This window comes from Cotesia glomerata, linkage group LG4 (assembly GCF_020080835.1).
Source record: "Cotesia glomerata isolate CgM1 linkage group LG4, MPM_Cglom_v2.3, whole genome shotgun sequence".
Taxonomy (NCBI): Eukaryota; Metazoa; Arthropoda; class Insecta; order Hymenoptera; family Braconidae; genus Cotesia; species Cotesia glomerata.
Window position 1 is genome coordinate 27,729,834 of NC_058161.1, and position 13,201 is coordinate 27,743,034.

At 26.3% G+C, this 13,201-nt stretch overlaps 1 long non-coding RNA gene across 1 annotated transcript; it reads right to left on the reverse strand.

Annotated features, from left to right (window-relative positions):
- Positions 1–11,510: 11,510 nt before the first annotated feature.
- On the reverse strand, positions 11,511–12,130 carry LOC123262530. The gene is made up of 3 exons (XR_006508966.1): positions 12,088–12,130; positions 11,782–11,972; positions 11,511–11,696 (listed from the first exon to the last, which is right to left on the reverse strand). It is a non-coding gene; the product is annotated as an uncharacterized LOC123262530 (long non-coding RNA).
- Positions 12,131–13,201: the final 1,071 nt, after the last annotated feature.

Sequence of the window (13,201 nt, forward strand, 5' to 3'; positions counted from 1 at the left end):
TATAGCTAGTCAGTATGTCTGACTTTCATAGAGCTCCAATAGATGACCGCACGCCCTGATTAAAAATATTGATTGAAAAGTATTGGGAATCAGTCACCCCATGTAAACTGTATATCTATAAATACATGAAAAAGAATTGAAAGTATTCAAATTTCATCATTCTTAATCCTTTTCAATTATTATTTTTAACCAGGGCGTCAATTTGTAGCTTTCTAACCTCAATATCAAATGGACTTATGTTGAATAAAGTTATCATACCTATACTTAGTCACTAATTTAAAAAAATAATTATAAAAAAATGTGATGATAAAATTAATTATAATGTTATAATAAATAACATCTTTATTTAATATAAATTGTTTTTAATACTGTGATCAGCAAGTATATTTAACGGTAAAAAAAGTCCGAAAAAATCCAAGAAGAATTTGAAGATTCTGATGAAAGTGATACAGAATAATTATTCGCGCCGAGAAAAATATGTTCAAATTTTTATACTCATTAAAAATTTTTATAAATAATTTTATGTTTAAAAAATTGTTATATTCAAGTGTGTTTGATTTTTGAATGTTTCATTCTAGTCATTACTGGATGTGCAATTTAATTCACCGCTATTTCGTTTATTATTAACTAAAAAATTATTTTTAACAACAATACATATCTTTGTAAGTGAATAAACAAAATGAATACAAAAAAAATCCAGATTACATGTCAAAAACTGAATTCAGCCAGAAAAATAATGATATTTTTTAATCGGTCAACTATTGAAATATTAGCGGTCAACTATTGGTTCACGCCGGTCAAATACTGGTGTTTTCTTTTACCTATTCTTTAAGTAAATTTTCATGTAATTTTGATAATAATTAAAATAAAAAACATCACACATCTAAAATTTAGTCATTAATAGACAATATAAACTTCTAATAATTTTTTTTCAGACTATAGTAACAAATTTACACGAAATTTAGTAGCTAAAAATTTTGATCGGTCAACTTTTGGTACATTTACCCTATTAATCTTTAGCTGACATATTTTTAAATATATAAAATTCACATTTTTTAACCAAAAAAAATCTAGTTTTCTCAAAAATTTTGTTCAACATTACTACCATTATTTTTATTTTTTCCATAATAAAAAAACTTTTTATTTAGCAATGTACGATAATCTATGACCATAATAATCTATAGCCAATAATAATGATAATAACTTACTTGAATAGCATTAATTTTTTTATCTGGTAAAGGCGTATTGAACAATTTTTCATAATCAGCTTTTATTTTTAGATAAGCTGTGTTCATTTTTTACAAAAAAAATGTGATATAAATTATGATAATTATATCTGTTTTTATGAAACTAAGAAAAAGTTTGTGATTATAAAATATTGCAATAATTAAAAATTTATTGTCATAAGAATTTGGTTTTAAATTACTTTGTCATGTTGTATCGCTGGATATATTTTATGTATTAAATTTTATGATTAATATTAAATAAAAGAATAACGCTATAAAATTTATTTTTTCATGTAAATATTCATCAATCATTGTTATTAAACAATAGTTGAAAATGGATCTCCTTTAAAATATATTTTATTGATTTGAAAATTCGCGCCATTTCTCTTTGCTCCGTCATTTTACTGGGTTGCAGTCACCTAGTCAGACTGACAACATTCCGAATTAATAAATTACTAGAACTTAGAAAGTAAATATAAAATGGATTATAGGAGGACATTCGCTTCGGTCGATAAAGTAATTTTCATCGTAAATGATTATTATCAATGATAATTTATCATAAATCTTTTGTATATTTAAATATTTATAGAATTTATTATAGTTAAAAACTTACGTCATTCAAGATTGTAAATGAATATAAAATAAATCGAACTCAAACAAAATTTTGAATATTTTAATTTGTCCTTTAAGTATATTTAAGTCTTATTATTATAATAAAGTTAGCCGACGTTTTTGATTTTTTGATTTTGCTTAATTTATTAAATTAAAACTAAAAAATATTTTTTTTAAATTGCACTTGTAGTTTTGAACCTTTTTACAAATGAAAAATTTTTTTGTAATAATTTTTTTAATAAAAAAAATTATAAAAATTTTTAGATGTCGGCTAACTTTATTTTTATAGTCTTAATTACTATTTTTATTTGCAGATAGAGTAGTCTGATAAAATTAGTTTGATTACGCACAACTAACATCTGTGCAATTTTTTATTTATCGCGAATCTTATGATTCAGATAAATAAATTTAATAGCCAAGAAGAACAAATTAGGAAATTATTATTACTTTTTCATTTTATTTGTATCAAGTTAAGTAAGGTAAAAGTACCCATTATTAGACAATGTCCTTATTTATGATTCACAGCTGAAATATACGGAAAAAAAAAAAATCTCTGAATTGTACTTAAATATAAAATTTTTTATTAATACATATTTTACTAAGCTGCAAAAATAATCAACAAATTTTGCTGTTTACTTATTAGATATTTTTTAAAAAAATTTCTAATTTCTGGTTCCATAATCCGGACTCAAATTCACAACTAAAAAGAAAGAATCCATGATGACCATAGAATTTTTCATTTTAACCGAATAACATTGTTTTTGTGATATCTACAAAAGTATTAATACTATTACTCTTATAAATGAAACTTGACCACACATTTCGCAAAACTTTTTCTTTTTGAAGATAAAAAAGGTGGTGAAGTTATACTATTTGTAACAGTAAAAGTAGGCACGATACTCTGAACTCTTTCAAAATTGTTTACAAATTATAAAGTTAGTAGTAATAATTCAAGAAAAAATGAAAATTAACATAATTTATCTTATTTACGAAAAATTTAAGTACAACTTTACTATAAATCAAAGACAATGGGCAATGTTCTTATTTTTCACAAATTTCACTATCTTTTGTACAAAAATCGTGAATGATTTTATGGTAAAATTCTTTGTAACTCATGGAATTCTTAATACATTTGGATTATTCTGTTATATAGAAACAACTAAAAAAAATAAAAATATTTTTATGCGATGTTAATAAACTTGAAGGTGCTTTTTATAAAAATTATATAGCTGTTTTTGGGATGAGTTGACTAAGAAGAGTAATTTTTAAGCTTAAAGTAATTATTGTCATTTTTTGATTTTGCATAATTAATAATGACACAAATTCTTCATAAAAAATACTAATCGAATCATGACAACAAATGTAATTGTTAAAAGTTTCTAAAAGAGTGTTCTGAAACATTTAATGCATTCTTACAGATAAAGATATTGGGATCATTACTGGATGCTGAAGAACTATTACTAGCTAAAGATGTAACAACTATGAGAATCTGTGCCAACCACGTGACTAGAGCATTTTGGCCGCTAGAAGAACGGAAAAAACTAGTGCTTTCGAATAGAAGTGGGCAACCAGCGGGAAGAGTAACAGTTAAACAAGATGATGTTGAAAAAATAAAAAGTAAGTATTGTTAGATAAGACATTCAAGAAAGAGATAATCCAAGCCATACTCGCTTGATCTTTTTATTTGCTTGAATTTTACAAAATTCAGCTTTCAAATATTTAATGCATCGAAAAATTTTATTTGTGTTTATTGATTAATGAAGGGGAAATTTTGTATATTTGTTTAACAATTAAATTTTTTTTATTAAATTTTGCCATAATTTTCTACAGCAACATTTTTTCAATTGATTGACTATAAAAGTTTGTAATTTTATAGGAAAACGTGAGGTTTATAAATCTTCCCAGAGAAAAAAAAATTGATTTACGTACATTTAAATTTTGATTTTTGAGTCCACGGAAATAATCTAAAGAGATGTAACTTATAATGCAAATGTATAGTTTTAGATGTAATTAGATCTACGGAGATTAAAAAGAGGGCCCGTTAGATGAACGTAGATGTAAAAAAATTTTTCCCAGGTTTTTACTGTAGCCAAAAGAATACATAGGAAATTTATTTTTCTCTATTAACTCTGGAATTTTTGAAATGTAGAAACCCATTAAACAAATTTTCTTTTCATTTTTTAACTTTCTGCTTCAGAACTTGAACGTTTTCGACTTTTGGATACGTAAATCGATAATTCGAAAAAAAATTATAAAATTGAGCGTATTTTAGAAAATTGTGAAATTTGACTACCAAAACGTCCAAACGTTCAATTTCGAATGAAAAAAATTATTGAAAGGAAATTTAATTGATCAGTGAATTACTGCATTTCAAACATTACTAAGTTGATTAAACAAAAAACTTTTATTATATGTCTTTTGACATTAAGAACGCATCATAATATTAACGTATAGATCACAACGATTAATTATTAAAATAATAGCAAACTGTCCAGTTATAAAATATTACATATGAATAGATAAATTATTTGTAAATAATTGTTGAAAAATTAAACAAAAAATTAAAAATCCCTTTCTTGAATAAATTAAAACATAAAGAATAAAAATTGACTGAAAATAATCGTTGTTTTCAGTAATATGGTACTGAAATAATTGACGAAATCTTTTTTTTTTTGTACTTAAGTCGTTATTTCAAAAAGCTAAATTAAAAAATCTAAATCTGATTATAAAACACAATTCATTTTAGAATCTATTTTCAGAAATCTGCAAGTTACTTCAAAGAGGTCGTACTTTTGATATGAATAATCCAGACAATAACTTGATAAACATAAGAGGATGGATATCTGACTTATTAAAAAACGACCGCCGCCCAACACTGACCGAAGAACAGAAAAAAATAAGGAATGAAAAAGCTAAAATGCGACGAGAGCAGAAAAAAAATGAACGAAAAAATGGTGACAACGTCAATAATAATAATAATAATAATAATAATAATAATAATAATAATAATAATAATAATAATAATAATAATAATAATAATAAAAGTCGCCAAAAAAGAAGAGGCAAAGAAAATATCCCTCAGACAATTAACGGAAGTGAAGTTTAAAAAAATTTATCTTTAAACAATTATTTAATAGTTTATTAAATAATATTAATATTATTTATTTAATAGCTTATTTGTGCTCAATTATATTTATTACATTGTTTTTTTTTTTTCATGTTAAATATGAATTAAATTTTTAATAAAAGTTATAGACACCACATCTAAGGAATTTTGCATATTTTTTTCATAACTCTATATTTCAGATAAAAAACGGACTTAATTTACGCCGAAATTTCATCAAAAGAGAATCTGTTAATTTACACAAAATTACAATTAGGATTAATTATTAATAACTGATTGTATAATAATTTTTTAATGATATACATATTCCTTAATTTCAATAAAAGCTGAAACACTAGTGATTAAAATAGAATATTATACACAGAAAAAAAAAATTAACTTGAATCAAGAAAATAATTTTGAAAAACTTGATCGTCTTGATTAAGGAAGTAAAATTCTTAAACTAAAAAATTTATTTGAGTAAATTTTGATTGATTCAAAAATTTTTCTCTCAATTCAAGTTAATTTTGTTCTCAGTGTAGATTTCTTAAAATAAATTAAGGTATGATTATAGGGTGAAAATGTATTTAAAACAAAAACGCTGAAATGCGGACATTAGATAGGATTTTATGTTTAAATTTCCACTTAACATAGAAATTAGGTTTTTGAGAATCTTCGGTTATGCACAAAAATATAGACAGCTCCATCAGAAATTTCTAATTTTTTAATTTAAGAAACTTTACTCGTTTGTATTTTTAAAAAAATTGCTTCTAGTTACGATAATTACTGAAAAAATCAAGAACGAAAATCGTCAAAATTAAAAAATTTCTTATCCCAAGATGAATAATGACGAAGGTATCAAATTTTTTGTATATTCCTAAACGCGCTTTATGTAGTTTTAGCACATTAAAATTCAATGAATTACAACTGTTAATAGCGCATTTAGGGATGTACATTATTATTTTAATACAGAAAGCACTCCAAAAAATTTTTTAAATTATGAAAGTTGAAAGTTTTATAAAGATTATTATTTTCTTCTTCTATTTCCTCGCGGCTATGAATTTTTTGTAAAAATGGAACAATTATATCGTGAATTATTTCCATTTGTACACGGCAATTATGTGGTGCATGATAATGCATTGTTTATTCCAAAATTTTTCTAAAATAGGCAAAAATAACGTTTCATATAAAAATTTTTAACTTCACCAAATGAGAGTACTTTATCCTGGTTAAAAATATGAATTGAAAAGAATTGAGTCCACGTAAATGTATATCTAAATGTACATTTTGTAAATATACAGTTTTCATTAAGAGTACACTTTTTCCATTTCTTTTTAATCAATTTTTTGACCAGGGTGGATACACTGTCAACTCATTTTGAATACTCCGTGGAGACACTAAGTGTCTACAGTAGGGTGACGCAAAAAAACCGACTATTTTTTTTTTAGTCTCGAGTAAAAAAATGTTAGTTTTTGATGTCTTAAGAGCCCTCTCAAAAGAATAGCTTAAAAAAAATTTTTAATAGGTTGCTCCACATTTTTTTAAATTTCAAAAATCGAAATTTTTTTTTTTTAATTTTTTTTTTTCGTTACTTCATAATTTTAGACCAAAAAAAAAATATGTTCCTGAAAGTTTCAATTCAACATTTAAATTTTGAAAGGTCGCTCATAATTTTTTTTTAAATTTCAGAGACAAAAAATCCTAATCCAATTAAATAATCACTAATAAATTAAAAAAATATAATGAGCGACCTTTTAAAATTCACATTTAGAACTGAAACTTTCAGAAAAACCTTTTTTTTGGTTTATAAAATTATGACGTAACGAGAAAAAAAATTTTAAAAAAAAAAAATTCGATTTTTGACGGTTTTTGAAATTTAAAAAAATTTCGAGTGACCTCTTAAAAATTTTTTTTAAGTTGCCCTTTAGAGAGAGCTCTTAAAACATCAAAAACTAACATTTTTTCACCCAAGACTAAAAAAAAAAAAAAAATAGTCGGGTTTTTTGTGCCACCTTAGTCCACAGTGTATAAAACTTTTAATATAAAACTTTTATGAATGAAACGAATGACCAATGCAAACGTGATGTATATACGAAAAAAATTATGACTTTAATGAGAAAATTACGTTATAAGGCAAATGAAGGCTCCGACGATCTCGAAAATAAGCTTGGATGAATTTTTATCAATTCAAAAAATTTATTAAGTTTGATAATATGATGCTAATTTTTTGTGAATATTCAAAATGTACACCATGTAATGTAATTTCAATAGATAGTATAAATGTTATATCTTATGAATTCCAAATTCGACCAAATGAGTTTATCACATTATTTTAGCGCATATGAAATTAGACAAGATTATCATAAGTAAATTCGCAATAAAAGCCTAAAATTTGTGAAACATCAATATTGAAACACATTCAGTGGAAATTAGGTGTTTGGAGATTTATGAAAAATCAAGCTGAGATTTACACCTGTATTACACCGATGTGTCTACACTCGGTTGACTCCGTAAAAACAGAAAATTTAAAACACCAAAATATTCAGTGAAAATTTGGTGTTTGTACGGAGTTAACATAGTGTTGACACATCGGTGTAGTACAGGTGTAAACTTCAGCTAAATTTTTCACAAATCTACCGTGTCAATATGGCGTTTTTTCGGTAGAAACTGGGTGTAATCTATATTACACTAAGTTTACACCGGTACACACCGTGTAAACGGATCCGCTAGGGTTATACACCAATTAAAGCTAATGAATGTCAGATTTCGTCTATGCATGTATTTTTATGTTATTTTTTACGAAAATATTTTATTATCGGCTGTCTCAGAATATGTACAGTTATGTGCTTGAATGTCCGGACATATGAGACACTTTATTCGGTGTATCACGCAACACGGACACATGTTTTCTATCTATTGTCCCGGTTTGATGAGACAGTGGTTAGTTTCCGTAATTTTTATTAATATAAATTGATAATTAATAAAAAAACAGTGCACACATGTAGTGTAAAATATTATAAATGTACACAGCTTTAAATTATTATTTTTAAGTAAGTATATCGTATTAATTTAAATAAACTTATAAATCTAACCTAAAAATAATGCTAGAATATTGATTTTTCAAGCTAATTTTTTACATGTTTTATTTAAGTAAATAAAATAAAATTTTCAAAAATAATATTAATATTTATTTATATTAAATTTCAGATTATTATACAACGACTAATTATTAGAAAATTTTTCGTAAAAATGCCAAAAAAACAAACGGAGTCAAAGACCAAAAAGCATTTAAAATCGAAAATTAGAAATGTAATTATTTCTAATAACATTAATCACAATTTGGAAAAAAAGAAAAATAAAAGAATGAATTATGATAAAAGTAATATTGAGAGAGCTTTAAAAGCCATCAAGGACACAGGACTCTCTATAAGAAAAGCTGCTGCTGCATATGGAATTCCAGTAGCTACATTGGGAAGGAAAAAATTGTGCGACCCTGAGAAAATGAAAAGAAGAACAGGCCCTGAAACAATTTTATCAAGTAAAGAAGAAGATGAGATTGTTAAGTGGGTGCTACATCGAGCAGAAATCGGAGCACCAATTACAAAGACTGATTTATTAGATTGCATTCAACAGTACGTCCAAGCTAATTCCAAAAAGACGCCCTTCACTAATGATCGACCTGGCCGCCACTGGTACGAAGCATTCAGAAAGCGACGTCCTGAACTTTCAATTAGGAAACCTCAACAATTAAGCACTAGTAGAGCGGAAGTTAGTAAAGAAGAGTTGGAGGATTGGTTTGAAAACACCGAAAGATATTTAAAAAAAAAGAATTTGTTGAATATTTCTCCCAATAGACTCTATAATTGTGATGAAAGTAGTATACTTTTATGTCCCGATGCTGAAAGTGTGCTAGCTGGAAAAGGAACTCGAGCTGTATACACGATTGTAGATGGAGGTAAAGAGGCTTTAACAGTACTGTTCATGTATAGTGCTGAAGGTGTTCGTGCTCCTCCTATGATTATGTATTCGTACAAGAAAAATATACCGAAAAAAGTTGTTGAGAATACTCCAACAGGCTGGGGTATTGGAATGTCAGATAATGGTTGGATGACAACGGAAACATTTTACGAATATATAACAAACGTGTTTTACCCATGGTTAGTCCAAGAAAATACACAGTTTCCTGTTATTCTTTACATGGACAATCACTCATCACACTTGAACTTACCGCTGGTAACTTTTTGTCGAGAAAAGCAGATTGAATTAATTATGTTACCTCCAAACTCCACTCATATTATGCAACCACTCGATACATCTTTTTTCCATCCTTTTAAGGAAACATGGAAAAAATCTGTTCTAAATGGAAAAGTCAACAAAGAGTGACACATATTAAAAAAGAAGATTTTCCTCTGGCTCTCCAGTTTACTCTACAAAATATGAAAAATGCAGAGAAGGTAGTTAAAAGTGGTTTTCGAAGAACAGGACTATATCCATTTGATGCAAGTGCCGTGGATTATGATGTTTTAAACCAGGGTAAAAAATCGAAGCAAAGACTCGAAACTAATGACACAAAATATTCCGATGAGGCTATTGAAAAAGAACAGTTTTTACAACTTTTTGAGAAAAATTTACCAGAGGAGTTAGTTTCTGATTTTAAAGAAGCAGCAATTAATGGATCATGGACCGGTGATATAGAGAAAAAAGCTTTGTTTCATTACTGGTTTAGCATTTACAAAAAATCGACGGGTATTTAAAACGAACAATACCATAAATTTAATTTACAATTTTCAATTATATACTTATACATTTTTTTTACTATATTTACAATCGATATTTATAAGTAATTTGATCAAATTTAATAATTACAATTTATTTTAATACTTACAATTTATTTTTACACTTTATTTTAATATTTACAATTAATTTTTACAATTTTTTTTGTACAATTTATAATACTCGAGATCAAATTCTAAGTTAAATAAATTCAATTTTTTTTTATTTATTTTTTCTATTGCAAATATTAATCTTTTTCTTTTTTTTTTTGTAGAAAAGTCGGATGAATAATTTGTTATTAATTATTTTATCATAATTATATACATTTTTTACAATAGGTGATACTCCGAAGCAAAAGCCAGTAATAAAGAAAATAGAAATTCTAAATGACCGTAGTATTCGAGGTGATTTATGTACAGATATTGATTCAAGTATTAAAACAGGTATTGATTCCGGTATTGATCTTTTTAAAACAAATGATCAAGAAGGTTTAACAGATGTTGAAGTACACACTAACTTAGTGAGCAATGATGAAGCAACGCAATCTGTTATTATTTTCAACAATAATTTTGAAACGTTGAATGGAGAACAAAAATACGATTGGAAATGAATTTAATTATGAAGTTCTATACGAGCTTCCGGTCCAAATCGGTAATGAAGAACCAGTTCAAATAATTGATGAAGAATTGAATGATACCAATACAATAAAGACTCTGACTACTTGTAACGAAAACGTAACTGGTAGCTTCAATGAGACAATTGCTATTGATATCAGTAATGATCATTTACTCTCTCAGAATGATTCTAGCAATGTACAACTGACAGTTGAAAACCATTCTACTAACCAAAATCATCAGACAGGTATGTAAATTTTACATTGTGTTAGTTATAATTCAATTACAAAACTATAAATTTAAAAATTTTTCAGAACTTATGAAAGAGAATTTGGAAAATGTTTGTGAACGAAGTAGTGGACAAAGTTCTAGCAGAGAAGAAATTTCATCAGTTACTGTAGGAAAAGGTAAAGCAAAATTTTTGAAAAATTATTCTTAATAAAATAAATAAGTTTTGATAAAATTATTATAATTTCAAATTTTAGATAAAACACCACTAAAGGAGATCTTCACATTGCCGGTGAAATATTTACCTAAAAAAAAAAGGGCTAGAATTGAAAAATTAGGTAAATCCAAACTACCTTCAGTAGGAACCTCTGATGAATGGTATAATCTACAATTAGAAAAAGAAAATTTAAAAAAAAAGCAAGAAGAAAAAAAAACAGAATAAGAAAAATTACAAGAAGAAAAAAATTATTAATGGAAAAAGTAAAAGAAATCCAGAAGAGAATAAAAGAAGAAAAATAAAGTTAAATTCAAATTTTTGTGAGTTAATCGTTTAACTGATAAAAATTGATAATTTGCTGTTAAACAAATGTTTTAATTACATATTTTGTAAAAAAATGATCTCATAGTAATAAAAACTAAATATAAAAATTGTTTTATTTATTTTTCAGCTGCCTCAAAAATAGGGACCTCTTAGATGAGACACTAGGGCCACATGTCTTGAAGCTGTCTCATAAAAGGGGTCATAAAGGTTGTTCCAAAAAATTGCATATTTTTATTTACTTTTGAGTAAATAAAGAGTATTAACATGAAATATTTATTAATTAATCATAAAATAATCGTATAATGCTCATAAAATTGTATTTTTCTCTGAAATACATTTTTAAATGGTAAAAATGTTCGACCTACTATGAAATGTGTCCCATAATGGGTACTTTTACCTTATACATTTTTCTATTATTTTAGAAAAAAAAATCTTCGAAAAAAGTCACGACAATATATAATGAATGTTTAATATCACAAAATATATGAATACCGTCAACATTTGATTTCCCGAGTAACGATGAGCTCATTCTGTATGTTGAATATAATTGAAACTTCACTATTAAATCCTTTTCATCTGAATTTTAGTGATCAGGTAATCTAAAAGTATAAAAAAATCTTAAAATATGTCAAATATTTATAAGTTATCAGCATTAAAAAATCGATGAAAGTTATATGTGCTTACATTCAGTTTTAAAAACGACTCAACAACTTGAAAGCATATTGAGCATCTGAAGTCAGCATTTTCTTGCTCTGTAAGCTGTAAGATGGTTTTAACGCATTGAACACATGCAATCCAGTGAAAACACGGCAAGCATACGCAGTTTGTTAATCTCACCGAACAAGCAACACATGCAGAAGTTTGTATATTATTATCTGAAATCAATTTTAGTATAGATTTATTATAGCATAATATTTTTTTATTGTTAGTATTTAAACTAATTGCTGTAGTCAAAAATATTCCAAAATTTTAAATAATCAAAGAACTTACAAATATAAATATTTATGACGTCTTCACTTCGAAACGATTGTCGAAGAATCGGCATAACAGGATTATTTTCTACATAAGCGAAAATATTAGCTGGTTGAGTTGGATGAAAAACTGCAAATTGTAATGGTACTTCAAGAAAGATTTATCAAGTATGTTATCAAATTAATGCAACGATATTCTCATTCTTACCTCGATTCAAGTTTGGAGCATTCACAAAACAATTAAGATCACTTGTGCTTTTTAATAAATTTTTATTCTTCAGAACTCTTAAAAAATGATTAGCACAAGCTAAAAATCGAGGAATGTCTGTCACCTTTTTCATATAGATTCATCGCTTCAACGATAATGTTAGACCGTTCAATTAAAAAATTTTGTGTTGGTCTTCGAATAGATTTACCCATTAGCAATGAAGCTACTTCACATTTGTTAACATTTTGTAGTTTAACTAATTCAACTGTAATTATAAAAATTTACTAATTTAGAAAGTATGATACATAACATTACAAGTAACATACTTATACCTGTAAATTGCCAGATACTAGGGTGTGCACCCATTAGTTTATGTAAATTTTTATGATATGACTCAATTGAATTATTTGTGCGGATTTTCAATTTAAAAACACAAATTTTAGTAGGTCCTACTGTTCTCAGCCAGTAGCCATGTACATATTTAATGAAAGGATCAAAAAATATTTTTAAGTCATTTGTAGTATTATTAATTAACCATTCAAAAGCTTCTAAAATACAATGAGCAGGTAAAAACGGCAAACCAGCAATTTTCCGAACAAAAATTTGAGCTTCTTCCCAATTTTCAAGCTGTGTCATGAAATTCTTCCCATACTTGTTTAATTTTCTTACCAAAGCCTGAATACAAATTTTTATTGAGTTAATCAACTAGTTTAAAATATATATTATAAAATATATTATAAAATATTAGAATAGACTCCTACCTGCAGGTAATGAAAATAACACCGACAAATTAAAGCATTAGGATAAACCAATGAGACAGCTGAAGCCAAGCCAGATTCATAGTCCACTGTGAACTTTTTGGGCTGAAGATGTGGCGCTAAAGTTGATTTAAAATGGTTTAGTACAGCGATGTAGGCTAAGGTGC